At 39.8% G+C, this 21,277-nt stretch overlaps 1 long non-coding RNA gene across 1 annotated transcript in view; it reads left to right on the forward strand.

The window, feature by feature from the left end:
• The first annotated feature begins 6,840 nt into the window (after positions 1-6,840).
• LOC148109543 (uncharacterized) overlaps positions 6,841-21,277 on the forward strand; it is a 63,570-nt gene continuing 49,133 nt past the window's right edge. The window contains exon 1 of the long non-coding RNA XR_015725448.1: positions 6,841-12,953. This is a non-coding gene — a long non-coding RNA (uncharacterized LOC148109543). The remainder of the gene's footprint in view (positions 12,954-21,277) is intronic.

A 21,277-nucleotide genomic window follows, 5' to 3' on the forward strand; every position in this document is an offset into this window, starting at 1 on the left:
CTTGAAGTTTTTTCTACAAACAGAATTCTGAAATCTAGATAGACAAGAAATATAAAATGGGTCATATGTTTTCATAAATAAATAATGGAAACCAGACATATAAATGGTTTTTGAAAATTTTAAGCACTGTGCATTCTCATGCTACGCTAGAAGAGGGAAGGAGTACAGAGACAATCTAGAAATGCCAAAGTACTTTTTTTTTTTTTTTTAAGTAGGCTCCACACCTAGCATGGAGCCCAACACCGGGCTTGAACTCAGAACCTTGAGATCAAGACGTGAGCTGAAATCAAGAGTTGGACACTTAATCGATTGAGCCACCCAGGCACCCCCAAGAAGCCAAAGTATCTTTAAACATGTGACTGAAGCAGTAATGAAAAAAGCTCTGAATTTCAGAATAATCAATTATTAATCTTCTTCTTCTAGACTAACAATCGTATTTTTAACAGAAGTCTCACAGTGGGGGCACCTGGGTGGCTGAGTCCGTTAATGTCTGCCTTCTGTTCAGGTCATGACCTCAGGGTCTTGGGATCCAGCCCTGCATTGGGCTCCCTGCTCAGTGGGGAGCCTGCTTCTCCTTCTGCCCCTCCCCCCACTCATGCGTGCTCTCTCCCTCTCTCTCTCTCTCAAATAAAATTTTCAAAAAAAAAAAGTCTCACAATGGTCAGTGCAGTGTAAAACTTTTTTTTTCAAAGAAAACATTATTTGAAACATCCCATTTCTGTAATGGATGTTAAAACACCCACATCACCTGATGCCCTAAAAACTGGCATCCACAGTTTCAAGAAGACCATGGCATATGGGGACTGGACATTTTGGCAGTGATTGTTTCAGGCAACAATCTTATAGTAAGGATTTAAGTCATTTTTCCATCAGCTACTTGACCCCTCTCTGTTAGAACCAGAACAATGTTTACTCTGTATCAGACTCCCAGTAGTCTTTGAGAATCAACCAGAAAATGTTAACTCGCTGCTCTTGATGATGCTTGATGGTTATTCCTTTTTAGACTGAAGAGGGGAAAATCTAATGCATTCATCTAAAAACTTTATTTGCTATGGGAATTTGCTTTGGCTAATGCAATGTTTAAGACCTGCTGGTTCACTCAAAGGTCAAGGAACATTTATGTAAGGAATCTTCAATAACATTCTTTCAGCTTGGCGAGCAGAGAATACTCTGATGCCAGTTTTCCCCTCTTTTGAGTATTAAATTTGTGTATGCCTTCATCTAAATTCCCGCTAACCAGTGAAATTGTTTTCAAAATATGCAGATAACATCATGTAAAGTTAGAGCATTTGTTTTACTTTGATTTCCTTTTCAGTGATTTTCTTTTTCGGTTTATCAAAAGCACTGTTTTTGAAACATTGATCATAACCACAGCCTGCATTATGAAAATGTCTTTTACAAAACAAGTCAGTTTGCATTAAAATGCTCCCTAAGGGGATGTTTACCTGCATTTCCCAAAGTATGTTCTGCAAACTTCTATTTCTAAACCCTGGTTATTAGGATGCTAAGAGTTGTCCTTCAGTGAAAATGTTCTTTCTGTGATTAAATAAGCGTGAATGATTCTAGGAACGGGGTGACACAGCTTGCTTTCTTCTACTTCCAGTTTGAATCTACTGGACTCCCCTGAGCCAGGTAGCTGTTGAGCCTGTGGGCCTTGAGGTGTGGGTGAGGCTTTAGGCACTCTGAGGTCCTTTTGGTGAGAATTGGTATAGGGCTTGCTTGGATTACAGAGCACCTTGTAAGCACTTGGCAAACGCAGGGCACTTAATCCTCAGAAAATCTTGGGGGAATACCCACCTCAGTTTCAGGTGACTGTATTAAGTCCCCTCCCTAAGTGTCCACAGACCAAGAGAGAGCTGAAAGGCTAATCTGCGTCTACCCTGCCATTCAGAGTGGGAGATGACTGGGAAATTCTGCAGGACTGGTACCCCAATTTTTCATCCCATGCCCCAGGTCCTGAGAACCCTCTGCCTATCACTGCCCATGGGTCTCACTGCCGTTTATGCTTTCTCAACAGTAAAATCCAAGTCCCAAAGAAGCTACAAAGAAAGAGAACAGCCTAGCTGAGAGCCACCCAAGGAAGAAGTGAAGCTACCACAACATATGCCACAGATGTACAGAAATAGAAGCACTGGGGAGGAGAATCCCATTCAAGAGGGCGATGTAGGAGGATCCCCGGCCCACGTCCTCCCATGGACAAACCCAGCCTGCAGCTACATATGGAACAAATTCTTCTGGAAAAAAACCAAAAAACCAAAACCTTAAAAATTATCTGAGCAACGCCTGTGCATCTGGTGAGCGAGAGAAGTCCCACTTCTAAGCAGGTAGGAGAAGCTGGAACACAGTCGTGCCATAAGCCCTGTCCCCAGTGCAGTGACCCACAATTGGGAGTGCACTCCAAACCCCGAGCTTCCTCCTGAGGAGGAGGGCTTTGAACCCCACATCGGGCACCTACCTTTTAAGACCTGAGAGACAAGCCCTTAAACATTGAGCTTTGAAAAGTACCGCGGCTCATGTTCATGGGACCCGCAAGGCCGTGACGCTCTGAGAAACAGCTCGTAAAGGGTTTGAGCACTTGTGTGAGGCTCATTTGCTGATTTTAAAGCCTGGGTCTGAGGGGCAGGCATCTAATTCATCACACATCCAGGGGCCTGCTGGCTGGTGGGTACCATCTTAACACTCTTGCTCTGCCTCCTCTGGCCAGCAGGTGCTCTCTTTTTTCTCTTTCTTTTCTCTTTTATTTTCCTGCAGGCACCATCTATATGCTCCCCTTGTGTCTCATTCTGGCTGGCAGGTGCCTTCTTCTTCCTCTTCCTCCTCCTCCTCCTCCTCCTCTTCTCTTTCTCCTTTTCCTTCTTCTTCTTTTCCCCCCCTTTTCCCTAGCAGTCACCATTTATATGTTCTCCCTCTGCCTCACTCCAGAGCATCAGTGTTTCCTGGAGGGGAGCCTTTACACATGTCTGGTGCTCCTGGTTTTGTAGCTACCACCCAGGGGACACCCCTTAATCACCTGGCTCTGGAGGCCAGGGGTGCTTATGTTCCCCTAGGACTGTACCAATCAGAGAGACAGTTCTTGGCAGGCTACCGCTCCTGAGGCACTGCACAGACAGCAGACGGAGACACACTCCAGTCTTTCTGTCAAAAAGGCCTGCTTGCCTGTGCTTGTCCTGGAGCTTTGGTCTGAGGGGCAGCCTTCTGGTTTGGCACACAACTAGAGGCCAACAGAGGTGCTCTGAAGGAATGGAGGGTGATGAACGTCATCCTCGCACTCTCCCTCTGCCCAGCTACCACTCACGTATCTCCCCAAAATAAGTTTATATGCTTATCGGGTAGCTGATTTTTACAGCTTGCCACCAGGAAACATCTGTACATTGCCTGACTCTGGTGGCCAGTGGGGCTTACGCTTGCAGTCCCACAGGACTGTATATATTTGCATACTTTAAAAGCTGCTGCCTGAGGGTCTGGTTTCTAATCAGCTAGATGGAAATTATGATGGAAAAGATAAAAGATGGGAGGGTAAATCCAGGAAACTGAACATATGGGTAGTAGGTATTCAGAAGGGGAAAAGAGAACAGATGGAGGAGACACTGTCAAATTCTAGGGGAACATTTTTCAAGGCTGAGCTGTCTGGAGTCTGCAGATTTAAAGCACTCACAGGGTTCCAGGCTGAACTGTTAAGAAAAGATACCCAATTATTTTCTGGTAAAATTCTTAAACTTTAATGGATAAAGAAAAACTTTTTACAATCTTCCAGGAAGAAAGATTAAATTATCTACTAAGAAATTATCTACTAATTATTAAATTATCTACTAAGAAAAAAGAATCATAACGCCACTAGACTACCCATCTATAAACAAAGGAAACTAAAAGACAATTGAATAAAGAGAAAAAGAATAATACCTTGAGAATGCTATATCCAGCCAAGATATCATTCACCTGAATAAAGACATTCAAGGATAGGTGACAAAACAGTCATCCCGCTAACCCCTCTGAGAAAAATACTTGAGATAGTCTAACTGAGATATATATGAACTCAAATTAAGAACTCAAGCCGGAGGAAAGATGAAGAGCACAGGAATAAATGATGAGCAATGAGCCTTGCCATATGAACAGACGCACTCATTCAGTCAACAGGTATCTATTGTGTGCCTAATACATGCCAACATAGTTGTTGACAATGGGGATACTGCAGTGAACAAGATAAACAAGAATTACATTTTAATGGATGAATATAATCTATCTGAGAACAAATAACATAATGTTCAAGTAAGGATGGCTGAAGCACAGTAATACATTGTAATGGATTTTAAAATAAATACTAAAATATCCCCACAAAGCCCAAGAGAAGGGGGTGGAGAAGAATGAATGCATTATGAAATCCTCATGGGGGAGAGGGAAGTGATAGGGGTTGGGGACTGGGAGGGTGAAATTAAAAATACTCTAAAGAACTTTTTCTATTGGGAAAGAGTGGCAAAGCAGTTGTTTTAATTGCAGATATCAACTGTGGTTGGCCAAAATCTAAAGATGACTTCAGACAGCTCTTGCCCTAATCTCTAGGACTGAATATCGTATGTGTGATTCTGTTATCTTACATGGCAAAGGCATTTTGCACATGTAATTAAGGTTGCTAATCAGTTGGCTCTGAGTTAATCAAAAGAGAGATCATCAAGGTAGACCTAATGTAATCGCATGAGCACTTAGGGAGGGAGGGGCAGAGGGAGAGGGAGAGGGAGAGAGGATCCTAAACAGGTTCCACGCACAACACAGAGCCCAGCGTGGGGCTCAATACCACAACCCTGAGATCATGACCCTAACCGAAATCAAGAGTCGGGCTGAACCACCCAGGCCTCCCAAATCACATGAGCACTTTAAAAGCGGAGAGTTTTCTCCAGCTGATGGCAGAAGAGGAAGTCAAATAGATTGAAAGCTCAGAAAGGATTTGATGCACCATTGATGGCTTTGAAGCTGGAAGAACTGAAGGGTGGCTTCTCCTTGCTGAGAATAACCTTTGGCCAACAGCCAGCAAATAAATGAAAACCTCAGTCCTACATAGGCAAGAAACTTGATTCTACCAACAATGTGAATGAGCCTGGAAGCAGATTCTCCTCAGACCCTCCAGATAAGATCCCACCATGGCCATCACCTTGATTTCTGCCTGTGAAACTCTAAGCAGAGATTCCGGGTGTCCAGACTTCTGACATACAGAACTGCAAGCTAATAAATGGATATTGTTTTACAATACTGAGTTTGTGGTAATTTGTAATGCAGCAATTCAAGACTAATATGTTAGCTTGTGAAAGTATTAACTGATACTTGACCTTTATTAAATCATCTTGATGCTTTTGACTAATCACAATTTTATAACTTAATTTAATAACAAATAGTTTACAATAATTTGATAACAAATATCTAAACTGAAATAAATAATAAGGAAAGTAATGTGTTTGGAAGCCCTTTGTAGACCATAGAGTGGTATATAGTCTCTAGAGGCATATATAGAACTTTAGGAAATGCATGACTGTTCTCCCTCAGCGTGACACTTAGTAAAATTAAGTGTGTTAACTCAAATGGAAAGTGGCCTTTAAGTTAATATGAAGTGTTTTCACTGCAAACCTATAATTAACACAGAGAAATGTTATATGCTTTTTTACAGAGATTTGCCTGGTTAATAGATTTTTCTCATGCTTTATTACTGTCGTCCTTTATGTTTAAGTATATATTTTATTTAAATTTTTATCCTGTCATTCTCTTGTCATCTTCAGCTTTGTTTTCACTGTAATGGTTTATAGTCTCCTCAACTTCTACAAATGCAAATTAACCTTTTTTTATTTCTATCTGGAATCTGGGGTATAGTATTTCTTAAATAACTAATACAATTGCTAGGTTTACCTAATCTCATGGCTCCTTAATTTAAGGACCTTTCAAAGTTATCTAAAGCTCAAGAGGCAGTGTGAAATAGAATGTTGTACTGTGTTAGAAGCTGGAGAACTGAGTTCAATCTTCAGACTTACATTAACTAGTATTGCCATCCTTGGCAAAGCTCTTCTCGTCTCTCTCAGGCTCTACCATTTAACATTTGTAATTCAGATCTCCATTTCATTCTTTATTTTTAAGTAGTCTCCATGCCCACCGTGGGGCTTGAACTCATGACCTAGAGATCAAGAGTCGCATGCTCTACCCACTAAGCCAGCCAGACGCCCATTAACATTTCTAATTCAAAGGAGTGGTTTCCACACTGTAGAACTGTAGGCCCTTCTTGGAGGTCCCCATGTTTGCTCTAGAAACAAGTCAGGAGCCAGTGGGGTGGCTTTGGGATGCCTGCTCCTCTTTTAATTGGTATAGTTCTTTTATCTGCTTCATATAATGGCTTCTGTATCACATTTCATTTCAAGAAATAGCTCTATAGCTTTTAAAAAATAAACATCAGAGTATTAGATGATTTCTAATATTTATCCTGGTTTAAATATAAGTTCCCTCCTCCACCTGAGTTTTCTTTTCTGAATTCACTAACTGAATAGATTCAGATAGCAAGGGATATACATTATATTATGTATCAGTCATACTCCATAGAAGCAGAACCAATAGGATGCACTCATTTTAAGGAATTGGCTCACCTGATTGCAGAGGCTTTGTAAGTCCAAAATCATCAGAGGCCCGGAGGCTACAGACTGCACTTTGAGCCAAGGAAAGAGCTGCACTTTGAATCCAGACAGTCTGCTGACAGAATTCCCTCTTGGTTGAGACAGGATGGTGCTGGTGATGGTGTCTGTCTTGGTGCTATTAAAACCTTTAAATGATTGGATGAGGCCCAGTCCAGGGCGGGGGGGGGGGGGTGGGTAATCTGCTTTACCTGAAGTCCACCAATTTAAGTGTTAATCTCATCCAAAAAACTCCTTCACGGAAATATCCAGGAGAATGTTTGACCAATTCCTAGACCCTGTGGCCTCACCAAGTTGACACATACCATTAACCATCACGTACTATGAAGAAAAGAAATAGAACATTATGCTATGTAATTACTCTTTGGCCAATAGATGAGAATATGCACTTATAAAAGATAAAAAACTGCATTTTATTTTATGGAAGATGACAGAATTAGAGAAATCAAAGTTTCATTTGGGTAAGTAAAGCATGCTATTTTGGGTGGTTAAATGACTGGATTTTTAAGTTAAATTGCTTGGACAAAAAATTCCTCCTCTTGGAGTAAAAGTTGGGTGTAGTGTTATAAAGAAATAGCTCCTCCTAAATGATACCTATTTCTTTCACTGAAGAACTATCTCCGTGTTCCTTAGAGATCATGGATTCATGATGTCCCTGTCTTTACTTCGTCTCTGTTTCTTTCTAAGTCTCTGCTTCCTCTATCTGCTTACTGTTTCCCTTTGTCATTCCTCCCATCTTCGTTCGTTTGTGCTGTTGTCTTCAGCACCTTTTCAGTAAATCATGGCATTTTGCAAGAAATAAATGAATATGTTCTTAGTAGATTGTTCTATATAAAGAATATATGTATCTTTTTAATGTTTATTTGATAATTGTCTTTGAGACAAAAGGAAGGAGCAAGGTACATTCATCTTACAGAACAATAGAGAAATGAAGCATTTGTTCAAATTTAGCGATAAACATAATGACTAATAAAGGTTCCCTTTTCTCTGAGGGCCAAATGGAATTTACATAATTTAGCAATGTATATCACAGAATAAAAATAGTTTATGTAGTGCTGCAGCTCCCTTGAAATGGGTTTCCCCCCACAGAATGACATTTTATTGCTAATTTAATTATTCTCTTCTCTGTACCTTGAGAGTTCTTGTGCTATCCAGATGTTAAATATGCCTTAAAAAAAAGAAGTGTTTCATTAGGAAATGACACGCATGACATATTTGCTTATAATGACACCATATAGCCAAACTCCCAGAGCAGCAACAACAAAGTTTCTCAGGCCCTCTTAACAACTCATTTGTATTCTTTCAGCATGATTCCTTGCTTATACACTGCTTCCTCGTGTTGGGCCAAGGTTATAACTGATTTATCTATTTTGCAGCCTCAGGAAGAGACTCATATTTTATCTCCTAAAAAAAAAGTGATGAATGAGACTTTCGGTGTTTTTTAAAGACTGAAAAGATTGAACATAAAACTCTGGGATAGAGAGTACAACTTTTTCATGCTTCCTAAGTAAGTAAATGCAAGGAAAAAGTACTTGGTCAGAGTGAGCTGTGAAGACGGCAGTCTGATGAGCAAGAGTGCTCTTCCGACTGGCAGGACGTGGCCAAGGAGCCAACTCAAATCATCACCAGCTTTTGAGAAAGACACCATCACCTGTTAACTATCTTGATTTGAGGTTACTTTAGAGCTGAGAATGGTATGTTCACAGTTACCTTTGAGATTGTTCTAGAAAAAAGAACTTACCTATTGCCAGAGGTTCAACGAAAGAGGAGCAGATCTTAAAAATTTGAATATAGTGTTCTATAGTTAGGATTTCTTTCTCCAAAGGAACATTGTCTTCCCTCCTGCTTCCCTAGCTTCATTTGGATAAGGACTGTTTTACTTATTGTTGTATCTCTGGAACCTCACATTGGTCTTGGATAAGACTGCATATTAAAGAAATATTTGTTGAGTTAACTAAACTGATTTCTATTAATATACCATTTATTCTAGCTTTTGCTTTTGTTGCTGTATTGTGAGATTTTAGAATTACTGTGATTGCTATTCTTTTAAGGCCCAGTAGAAGCAACAAAGTAGCACTAACATAATAGTAACATGATTTGTTTTTATGAATCAACATACAAAAGAAGACTTGGAGGCAGATTTCAGGATTGAACATAGAACGTCCATCTCTAAATAAGTTTATGGCTACAGAAACCCTGACATACTTCTAGCTCCTACCCAAAGAAGATAAAATGTTGATTTCCAGTGAGTTTAGTCCAATTTAAATTCCTCGGATTTTTTTCCCTAAACTGTCTCCTGAAGGCAACTAATGGATAGCTATGGCCCTCTGTGTCTACTCATACATTCACGTTCCACTGTACCGCCTACATTTGGTTATTTCTAATTTGTTAGGGGTTAGAACTAGAATCAGAAGTTGCAGACTAATGGTCTGCGCCCAAATAGGGCTTGCACAGTTGGTTTTGTTTGGTATTTTAAAAATTAGTGTCTGTATTTGGGGGTCCCTAAACCCATCCTTGGGTTCAATGATTTGCTAGAAGGACTTACAGAACAAAACAAAACAAAACAAAACTCTTATACTCATGGTTACAGTTTATTACATCAAAAGGATAAAGATTACAATTAGTAATGGAAAAAGGTACCTAGAGCAATGTCTAGGAGACTCCTGGCAGAAGTTTCCAGTTGTCCTATCCCAGTAGTTATGGGGCAGTGCTTAATTCTCTCAGCAATGATGTATGATAACATGCATGGAGTATTGCCAACCAGGGACATTCACCTGAACTTTGGTGTCCACTGTTTTTCTTGGTTGGTCACATAGGTGATCAGGCTGATATCACAGGACCCATAAATCACATTGTTGGCATAGACTCTGTGATGTAATCTAAGGCCCTTAGGGAAACAAAAAACACCCTTATCAGGCAGGGTATTCTAAGGGCTTACACATTACCTTCCAGGAGCCAGACAAAGGCCAAACCTTTCTTTGTAATATGCAGGGTGTAATCAACCCAGACCAGCTGAGTGAATCCTTGGCCACATAGTATTAATAGTAAACTTATGAGGTTTAGAAAATTTCACATTAAATATGGATTTTTGAATTCTCTTAAAAAACTGGACAAATTGGCCCATGTGTCAACTTGACCACCACTGATGGGAGCTGAGCAGCTGTTTTTACTTTAGAAAGGCATGTTCTTTCCAGCTTACCATGGTCCTTCAGTATTATACCCAGTTTGTTTCACTCAATTACATGACTTGTTCATCTCTTATAAGCATTAAATTATAGATAGTTTGGAAAGTAAGAGATTTGTTGAAGATTCAGAATCAAAAAAAGATCATTCTTTTACCTACTGAATTTGTCATGTGTCTCCTCAAGTTGTTTTTTCTATGCTACTTTGTTCACCATTTCATTGCTTAACGCATGGGATAAATTGTTATTTCTGAGAATACCATCGTTATCCAAATAAAAAAAAAAACCCAGATTACCCTGGAGCAAGTTTTCAAAATTTTTAGTCCAGTGACAACTGCAACAAAGTAGTTATAGATCATCTACTTTTTCTAACCTTACTCATCATTTTCTCCTAAACTACCTTCACCTGAATCAAGGGAATAAATATTGTTTCTTATTTTAATAAGATTTTACTCAATATCACATAGAAATTTTAGCTTGGAAGCCAGGACATAAACTTTTAGGCTACATATAGCCACTTTTTATTGGGACCTGGTCTAAGTTAATGCCCTATGTAAACTGACTACTAGGTTAGAATGAAAGCAACTTGCAGAACAAAAATGCCGCATATTCAGGTACTTCTTATATAAATGTTCTTTAGAAAATAAGTACAAAACATGGGGCACCTGGGTGGCACAGTCAGTTAAGTGGCCAGCTCTGTTTTGGTTCAGGTCATGATCTCAGGGTTGTGGGATTGAGCCCCGCATCAGGCTCTGGGCTCAGTGTGGAGTCTGCTTAAGACTTTCTCTCCTTCTCTCTCTGCCCTCCTCCCCATCCCAAATAAATAAATCTTTAAAAAAAATAAAGAAAGAAAAGAAAATAGGTACAAAGCAGTTTACAGTCTTTGCTTGATAAGCTTGATGCAGTCCCAGCTCTGTGTCCTTTTAGAAACTTTGGCTGCCTCATTATAAGAACAATTTGCTCAAGGCACACATCCATCAGTACAGAGCAGGAATAAGGCAACTGACTTCCTCCTAATCCAAGGGCTCAGAGAGGGACATTTAGGGATCAAGCCTGAGCATTACCCATGGGGGTACAGCTGTGGTCTGAATTGTGTAGAGTAACTGCTTGCCCTAGAGTTGAAGCTTAAACTAGCTGGCACATCCATAATTCCATATAATCTCGGCTGAATTATTCTAAAGTAAATTACAAATATCTTAACACCTTTCCAGATTTCTAGTGATGATGATTACCTGTTGAGAGAGTAGATGTCGTATGACCTATCTCCTAGTCCAAAGCAGGAGTTGCACTTAAAATATCCATATGTACAGGTATCTGTCAGATCCTTAAATTTCTGTGGACATTATGGAGAAAGTAGAGACTTTATTGGTGAGTTGGTGGTTATTATACTTTAATTCTTTTGCTGATACTCATTTTGAGAGGAAAAACATGCCGGTTTTCCTAACTTAGTAATGATTAATAAAGGACTATGACTTATACTACATAGGATACATGGATACGCGGTCATAATGTAATAAACCATAGTGAACATGAATGTAGTAGTAAAAAAACCTCTTTGCTTGCAGCAGCTTACTTGATTTGTTCATAGTAACAATAGGCAAAACAAATATAAAAATCTAAGAAATACTGTGTTAATCAGTGCAACATTATAAAAGCACAGTCTTTCTCTTGAGTTAGTAATTATCAAGAATTGGAAGTTCCATTTATAGCTATATATATATCTTAGAGCCATTAAAAAGTCAACTTTATTACTGAGAGTCCTGCAGGAAAACTAAATTCGTTATTAAGACTTTGGAACTCTAGGGGCACCTGGGTGGCTCAGTCGTTGAGCGTCTGCCTTTGGCTCAGGGCGTGATCCCGGAGTGTTGGGATCGAGCCCCACATCAGGCTCTTCCACTGGGAGCCTGCTTCTTCCTCTCCCACTCCCCCTGCTTGTGTTCCCTCTCTTGCTGGCTGTCTCTCTCTCTGTCAAATAAGTAAATAAATAAAATCTTAAAAAAAAAAAAGACTCTGGAACTCTCTAGCTCCCAATCTCTTTTCCCTCCACTGAAACGATTGTTTTTATAGCATGATTTTAGATATCTAAGGTTTCTTAGGAACATAAGGATCACATTATAACAGAATAGATGGTATTTAATACAACACTAATAGTAAATATGGACTAGAAAGAGACAGGTGGGAAGATCTGTGAATATCTGAGCCATTTCCTTTAAACCCTATGATTTTGTTTCACACACAGGCTTTTAGCTTATTAAGCATTCATTCTTTTGATGTTTAAAAACAGAATGATGATTTTTCTTTGTTTAAAATTTATATAAAAAACAAGTACTTGACTTACTCTTGGCTGTGGGCATAAATTGCTACATTCTGTGTATGTGTATACTCATCGTACCCAATATACATATAGTTCTATATGTGCCAGTCCTGAATGCTCTTTTCTTCTCTCTAAAGTTCTCCCTTCACATACTCAAATTGCATCCATCTTAGGGATTCTTTTCTTTGCCTACTCATGCAGCAGCACTCCGAAAATGTTGAAAGATAAATGTGATTGGGAACATGTATAAAAATACTGTTGGCCAAAGAGCAGGGGAAAAAAGAGACACAGAAAGAAATTCTGTGTCAGGGAAAAGGATATTTTATGTGCAGGAAGTGCAGAAGGCAGTAAGATGCTGGGTAGTATTTCTCCATCATTTGAAGGAATGTCATAAAGTGTGTTAATCATTAAAGGAGTCAAGCGCTTTTGGATACCTCATTCATGTGTTATCTCTAAATAAATCCGAAGCTGGTGCTTGTCTGCTAGTGATTCTCTGTCTACAATGAGAAAAAAATGAGTTACTATTCTTAATTATATGATAGCAAAACCCTTAGTCGGTAGGGCACATTGCCTTCATTTGAGAACTGTTTTATCGTTTTTATTTCAGGGATGTTAACAGCATGTTTTGTCAATTTTGAAAGTTTTCCAGTTAAAGGTTTAATGATGGGTGGGGTGAGGCTGAGGGGTGAAAGGGCCAAAATAGAATAGGTCTCAAAATTCTCTCTTTTTTCTAGTGCTACCCAGAAAGTACTCTGTACTTTGAATTCTCCCTCTAGACAGAGATTCAGAGGAAATGAGGTATGTATTTTTTAAAAATTTGCATTAACTAAATAGAAAAAAATTCATAGGGTGCTGGTTATTTTTATTTTTTCAAATATGAAATGCAGAGTCCCAACATTTAGGGAGAACTCTCAGTTCTCAGTTAAGCCCAATCAATGCCTATTCATTGCTTATATTTTAAATTTTATTATTCTCTTTTATACCCCTTTATACAACCGTAACATTATTCAAATGTATATCCTGAAAGCTCCTAGCACATAAACAAAATTGGCAGTCATTCGTGGGATTATTATTATGACCTGAAATTCTTAAGTGTTCCATTAAAGAGCCTGGTTGTCATCAAGATACCAACCAGTTTAATAATGGTTATGGAGACGGGGACAAGACAGTGAGCTCAGAGAGGGAGCACCCTCTGTGTCATCTTCCTCCCTGTATTCCTAGCACCTGGTGTGGTGCCTGGCGTGTATATAGCAGGAGTTCAATACCCGTTTTAGTTTGAATAACTGGAAAAGAAGATTGTGTGAATGCTGCAATTGACATACACAATGCATGATCTCATTTAATCCTCAAACGCCTCAAGTAGGTACCGTATTTATCCGTTTTATTAATGAGCCTAATAACTTAACGACTGGTGAGCATCTGTGGCTTGCCCAAGGTCACATAACAGAACAAGTGGTGGAGCTGAAATTTGAAGGCAAATTCTTTGCCTTTCTGCTGCACTAACGGGCTTTTGCCACAGAGTTCTGAATACCTACACTGTTTTAGAAGGAAGGGAGAAGTTCAAGATGTGCAGTGAGAGTGCTCTTGAGACCCAGTGGTTTTGCTGTCGCACTGCAGTGATTGTAGCCTAGAGTGTACCTGAAAGATTTAAATGGATGTAGGAGTGCTCTGAGTTTCTGCTTTGGGCAGGAGACTTTTTATTTTTTTTAGTACAAATATTTCCAAATGGGAGAAAAAGAAAAAAACAATCTTAGAAATCAAGCAGAGAAAGACAATTATCATATGGTTTCTCTCATCTATGGAACATAAGAACTAGGAAGATCGGTAGGGGAAGAAAGGGATAAAGAAAGGGGGGTAATCAGAAGGGGGAATGAAGCATGGGAGACTATGGACTATGAGAAACAAACTGAGGGCTTCAGAGGGGAGGAGGGTGGGGGAATGGGATAGGCCGGTGATGGGTAGTAAGGAGGGCACATATTGCGTGGTGCACTGGGTGTTATATGCAACTAATGAATCATCGAACCTTGCATCAGAAACCAGGGATGTACTGTATGGTGACTAACATAATGTAATAAAAAAATTTAAAAAAAATCTCTATTCTCTCATGAAAAGCCTTTTGAATACATGTGAAGAAAAATCTCAGCAACGTGAGGCAGGGGCTCAGCTGTGGATGCCAATGACTGTTGATAGGTCCAATTACACCATTTATTCTAATAATGACACCAACTTATTTTCTTTTAATTTTCTACTCAATTTTCTGTTCTAAGTTTAGATTTTTGTAACATTAAACTGTTTCTGAAGCAGTTTCTAAGGAAACCTCTCGGGCGAGGCACTTAAATCAGTAATTAGAAAGTCGTTATGTGTAAATTAAGTGAAACAGGCTGCGTGCCTAGAGGAACAGATGGGAAGGGGCAGTTGCAGACATTTCAGCTAGCGTGGCCTACGTGTTTTACTCCTTTTCTGACAGCACCCTGGGAAACAAGCTTTCCAAGGTCCCCAAGGATGTTCAAGGTCAAAATGTAAGAACAATTTTTTAGTCATCGGACTTTGTGCTATCTCTGCCCCCCAGCGATCTTGCAGACTTGCCTTGTCCCAGAAGTTTGTAGCAACCCCGACCCCATCTCTTTCTGCCATCCTACTGCCCATGTGCGATTTAGCAGTAGGGAGGGGCTGCAGTGTCCCGGGCCTGGAGCCTCTCCAAGAACTCCAGCTTTCTGGGATTATTTTACCTGTCAGATTGAACTGAAATTGATGCAACTCCCTTCCTGTAATCTTGCATCACATGTTGGTGGAAACTCAAGACTGGTCCCAATATTCTGGGCAAAAACTTTTTTTTTTTTTTTTTTTTTTTGTGACAGGTTGGGAGGTATGGAGTCTGATTTCCCTGCCTTCTGGCTCTGAATGCCTGCCTTTGCCTCTAGTGAGCCCGGTCTGCTCTGCATCTTGCTCCTCTCCACCCCATTCTTTGCTGAGTCTCCCCAAATCAAAAACTCATCCTATTCTATTATTCAGAGCAATTCCACTTTGCGCAGCCATGACTGCAAACCGAAGTGCAGACCTACTTTTGTGTACTCAAATGAATCAAAAGCTTGCTAAACAAAGTCTCTGTGCTCTGTTAGCAGCATGAAGCACCCTCAAAAGCTTTGCAAGGACAGCTTTTCCTTCCTCTTCGGCCAGCTTACGTTCCTGGGTGTGATCTCCTCCTCAGGAAGGTAGAAGGCTGCAGTGAGTGTTGTTTGTTCTTGTTAATGTAGTATACTTATCCCCCAGGTTTCTGTTTCCCAGGCAGAGGGACATTCCTTAAGGTAACACATTTGGCCTCTCCTTGTCCCTTTGTTATGTCCTTTGGTGAATCTGGGACAAGAGACTGGACACATGTGGCCCGTATCCTTCCTGCTCCCGAGTCTTGGTGTTTGCCTGCCTGGAGGGAGTGTACATTCTGCACCACACTTCCAGGTCAGTAATTTTAAGGGGCAGGTTCTCCCCACTCACAATTTTTTTTTTTTTTACTCTGCTCACATAAGGAATGTTCTCATATAGCTCCCATAGCAATAAAAGGAACGTTCAGATCTCAGTTTTTTGGACTCTTACATGTCACTCTCTCAGTTATTTTCAAACGTATGTGGAGAAAGGAGGGAGTATTTGTTGGTTCCCTCAAAACCCATCTGGTTTATTTATTTTTTTTAAGATTTATTTATTTATTTTAGAGACAGAGCAAGCACAGTGGGGGGGGGGCAGAGAGAGAATTCCAAGCAGACTCTGTGTTGCGTGCAGAGCCCAACACAGGGCTCTATTCCACAACCCTGAGATAGTGACCTGAGCCGAGATCAAGAGTTAGGTGCTTAACCGACCGAGGCATCCCAAACCCCATCTGTTTTAAATAGCACGTTGCCCCTCACCACTAATGTCATGTTTCCCTTTTAACCAATATCCTAAATCCCTAAAGCCCGACCCTGATACCCATCAGTCTCAGAAGACAATCTAACCTTTACTTTACAAGGAAAATTAAGCCAGCTGTCTCTTCCTTTGCCTCAAATCATGAACCTCTTTCCTGTCTTTCCTCTAGTCTTCAAAGAAGGTGTTTCACCATAAGAGTAACCACTTTACATCTTTTTTTTTTTTTTTTTAAGAGAGAGAGGGTGGGGCAGAGGAAGAGAGAGGTTCTTTTTTACTTATTTATTTATTTATTTGACAGAAAGAGAGAGAGAGCACAAGCAGGAGGAGCGGTAGAGGGAGAAGCAGACTCACTGCTGAGCAGGGAGCCCGATGTGGGACTTGATCCCAGGAAGCTGGGATCATGCCCTGAGCCAAAGGCAGACGCTTAACCCACTGAACCACCCAGGGGCCTGAGAGAGATTTCTTAAGCAGGCTCCATGCCCAGTGTGGAGCCAGATGCAGGACTCGATGTCATGACCCAGAGATCATGACCTAAGCTGAAATAAAGAGACGATTAACTAACTGAGCCACCCAGGCGCTCTCCACTGAATTCTTACTTACAAAATCCAATGAATCTTTTTCATTTATCATTCAATTTTCCTCCCTGCATCACTTGAAAGATTAACCAACTCCTTGAAATTCTTTCTTGGATTTCGTGGCACTGCTGTATAGTGTCGTCTCTGGAATCTACTAGACCAAGATTTGCGTTCTGCCTCTACTACTTACTCACTGTGGGGCTTTGCACGAGATTCTCAACCTTTCAAAACCTGTTTCACCATTTGTATGATAATGGTAATAACAGTATCCTCCTCACCGGGCAGGGGTGAGTAAGAGAACAATACATGCTAAGCTCTTTACCCTAGTGCAGGGCGCTGAAGTCTTCCGACCCAGGCTTCCCTGCGATGGCTTGCCCCGTACAGTTTGCAATTTTGTGTCCAGAAATCCCAGGCATTGTTCATTCTTATCTTCCTGAACTCCCACAATATTCAATAATTGTGACCACTCTATCTTTACATCACTTGCTTTTCTTGGTTTCCTGGACACCGTACTCTCTTTTTTCACCTATCTCTCTGCCCCTTGTCCACTTTCAGTCACCTTTTCTGGCTCGTCCTGTTTTATTTCATATTTAATGGTTGGAGTTTCTTAAAAGCCTCTTCTCGTGTTTTATTCTTTCCCTGGGTGATTTAATCCATGTCCACGGATTCAATTCTTATCTACCCACTGATAATCCCTAGATTCCTAGATTCATTTTTCTAGCTAGGCCGGTCCTCTGAGCTACACAGTCATCTGTCCCCCTACATGTGACCACAGGTGCCCACAAACTCTGTGTGCCTCAAACAAAACTCCAGGTGTTCCCTTTCCTCACCAAGCCCTGACTTGGGTCCGAGTTTTCAGATGCCCCAGAAACCCTTCCCATACCGATTACACTAGGGCCAGGCTCCCTGTTCCTTCGGCGTTCATAGGGCTCACTAGTTCCCTGTCAGACTGTTCCAAAGTTACATTGTGTAACTAGTTATTTAGTATCTTCCTAGAGTGATAGGGTGATTGAACCCGTGACGGGGTGGGTTCTAATTTTGGCTTCTTTTTTTGTTTTGTTTGTTTTGTTTTGTTTTTACCTCCTTTCCTCATGTTTCTTGTCTCATATTCTTGAAAATGTTTCTTGTCCACGTTATTAACATTTTAATCATTGGGGCAGAGAAAGCGTTGTATCTTAGAATATTTTTTCATGTCTGTTGGCTTTCTTTTGGTTTTTAATAATTAATGTGTAAATAAAGAAAGAATAAATTGCATTTGAAAAGCCAGACAAACTCCACAGCTCAGCAGTAAATTAAAGGGTGCGTCTGAGAGATAGTGAGCTCTGAAAACACCAAAACCATGAGTCCAAATATAATCCATATTCATTTTTAGCTGTAAATATTGCTTTTATAATTAATTTTTTAAAAGAGTTTATTTTATTATTTTTTCATTTTTTTATTTTTTAAGATTTTCTCATTTTTTTTTTTCTAATTATGGCTTCTTGACATGCTCAAACCTTGCCTCCTTCATGACAACTGAGGTCCTGGCATTAAGCCAAGTTCACCAATCCTTGACCATGTCTTGTCACCTTGAATGACTTCTTCACAGCCCTTGGTATACTTTGTAGAGAGCTGGCCTAAACTGGGGCCTCTTCAATACCGCAGAGATGTTCTGTTTACATTTAATTCTAAGAGATGGGGAATCAGTTTCGATCTCTTTCATACAGGGATGCCCTCAAACTCCTAACGTGAATTCGAGCATCTTTTCTCTGGTATTCTCACATTCAGCAGACTGAGGAGTATGACTTGGCCAAAGCTGGCAACTCCAGTTCTACCTTCTACCTTACATCATATGATCAAAATAGTCCACTGGAAAGATTCAGCTAAGAATGAAGATTTGTCCCAGGTGACAGGTCATCATCACTGAGACACTTTGAAGCAGCTCACAAGTGTAAAATGTCAACCTCTTGAGGTTTCCTTTATGCACACGTATACACACTATTCACACACACATTCATAAATGCATAGAAATAAGCATAGAAGTCTGGAGGGTTATTCATTAAGTGAGAATTATAAAAGCTGTTTGTTTTCAAATCAAACTGAAGAATGAAAAAAAACACAAAAGTCATTCTGGTTACATTTTCATCAACAAGCATATCTTGAGTACCAGCTGTATGCCAGGTACCATGTAACTAATTTGAAATAGCATAAACAATAAAATGATGTCATCTGAAAAAAAGTTGATTTTTTTTGGTAGTTTGTAGCTCTCTGACCAAGTTAACTGTACCTTTATCCTTCTCCCACAGAACATCATACTCCCTTCTAGTATGGCATGCCTCACACTATATTATAGCTCTCTGCATCCATTTTTATCGTCTCTGTCAGACTGTGATCTCCTTGAGGGGAAACTCCATCTTTTCATCTTTATAATGCCAACAATTGGCCCAGTGCCTGGCTTATAACTGGTGTACTAGTTTTTTTTTTTTTTTTTAACTTTTCCTTATATAAAGTCAATTTAGAGCTAAAATAATTGAGTGGAGTTGAAATCTGTGTGGCATGGTTTCAATAGTAGGCTAAGAAAAAAGATAGTTACCAAAATACTTTCCTAAGTGAACTGAATTGAAAATAAACTCCCAGAACTTGAGGTGAAGTTAGCTTAAGTTTAGGGAACAACGTGTAAGTTTCAGAATGATTATAGGTTCCAGCAAACTTATCAGAGTTGGCATATGACGAACTTTAAGTTTATTTTGAGTAAGAACCATATCTCATCAGGGGCACCTGGGTGGTTCAGCTGGTTAAGCAGCCACCTCTTGATTTCAGCTCAGGTCATGATCTTAGTGTCCTGGGATTGAGCCCCCATAGGCAGGCTTTGGGCCCAGCAAAGAGTCTGCTTCAGGATTCTCTCTCCCTCTGCCTCTCCCCCTGCTCGTGCATGCTCTTGTGTGGTCTCTCTTGCTCAAATAAATAAATAAATAAATAAATAAATAGATCTTTAAAAAAAAAGAACCACATCTCATCATATCTGTCTAGTCCATCTAGATAGTACCTTAAAGTAGGTGTTAAATAAATGCTTATAGAATGAATGGGTCTACATTTATCATAGAATTTACATTAAATATTCTATTAGAAGTAGTATTTGTTTTGATGTTTCATATGTGTCTAATAATAAGGAAAGCTATTACTTATGATTATAAATAAAGCATATGCTTAGGAATTAATATTTCCTTATTAGCAGAGCAATTATTAAGTGCTTTAAAAATATTTGGCAAAATAACAAAATCAAATGACCACAGTTTCCTTCTCTGTGACTGTCTAGCAAATGGACATTTCCCTACTGCCATTTCTTATTCTATATCTATTATAGTTCTTAATTTTATGATGACATTACTTATATTTATTTACTTGTTGATTTTACTCACTAGGAAACCTTTAAGGGCCCAGTATGTGGCAACCTGAGACTGTGGAACAGCCACATCCTGGCTCTAATGCCCTTGTTTCCTAATGCCATTAACTCTGTTATTTCTGCATTTGTTTCCCTTGGTTGGTATTTTTATTACTTATAGGTCATATTTTCCTATTTCTTTTTGTGCCTGGTAATTTTCGTTTTGATGCCAGAAATTGTGAATTTTATGTTGCTTATTGCTGGATTTTGTTGTATTCTTTTAAATATTTTGGGGCTTTATTCTGGCAGTCAGGTAAGTTACTTGGAATTTGTTTGACCCAGCTGAGGCTTGCTTTTAAGCTTTGCTTGGGCACGTCTAGAGTAGTCTTTCGACTAAGGCTATGAAAGTGTAATTTTGAGGACTCCACCTACCGTCTCTATATTATGAGATCTTTTCTATCCGGCTTATGGGACAGAAACTATTCTTAGTGCTGAGTGAACTCTGAATTGTTTGTTTGGCACACTGCTGTTTGGTGGTTCTTAAGATTCCACCTTGTGGAGTATGATGCTCGCAAGCACAGATCAGTATTGAGCAAAAGATTCAAGAGAAACTCTCTCCTCTCAGGTATTCTGCCCTGATTCTAGATGCTTTCACCTTCCCATATTCTGATCTCTATTTCCTCAACTCAGTGAGATGACTCAGTGCTCTGTGTTTCCTCTCCACATATTGAGGCACGGAAATTTTCGAGGCAGGAAACTGGGGTGCATCTCATTCATTTTCATATTATTAGAGATCACAGACCTGTACTTTCTGTTGTCCAGTGTCTGAAAGCAGCTGTTGATGTATTTCATCTGGTTTTCTACTTATTTAATGTGGGAGGGTAAATCCAGTCCCTGTTACTTCTTCATGGCCAAAAACAAAGATTCATATACTATATCATTTAAAAATGTGATGGCTGTAATAAGATTAAGAACTTTTAATTTGCCAATTAAATAAACAAAAGGAGGGGTGCTTGGGTGGCTCAGTGGGTTAAATGTCCAACCCTTGATTTTGGCTCAGGTCATGATATCAGGGTGTTGAGATGGAGCTAGGCTCCATGCTGTGTGTGGGGTCTGCTTAGAATTCTCTCTCTGCTCCTCCCCAACCCTCGGTCACTCTCTACAAAAAAAGGAAAGAGAAGAAAATGAAAGGAAAATTTATACTATCACTCTCATTGCACAGAAAAAAAGCTATTTAACAACAATAATTTGAGAAATATCTACTCTCAGTATATAGGATAATTCCTTCT

The sequence above is a fragment of the Ursus americanus genome, chromosome 8 (genome assembly GCF_024610735.1).
Source record: "Ursus americanus isolate L20-20 chromosome 8, mUrsAme1.1.p, whole genome shotgun sequence".
Classification (NCBI taxonomy): Eukaryota; Metazoa; Chordata; class Mammalia; order Carnivora; family Ursidae; genus Ursus; species Ursus americanus.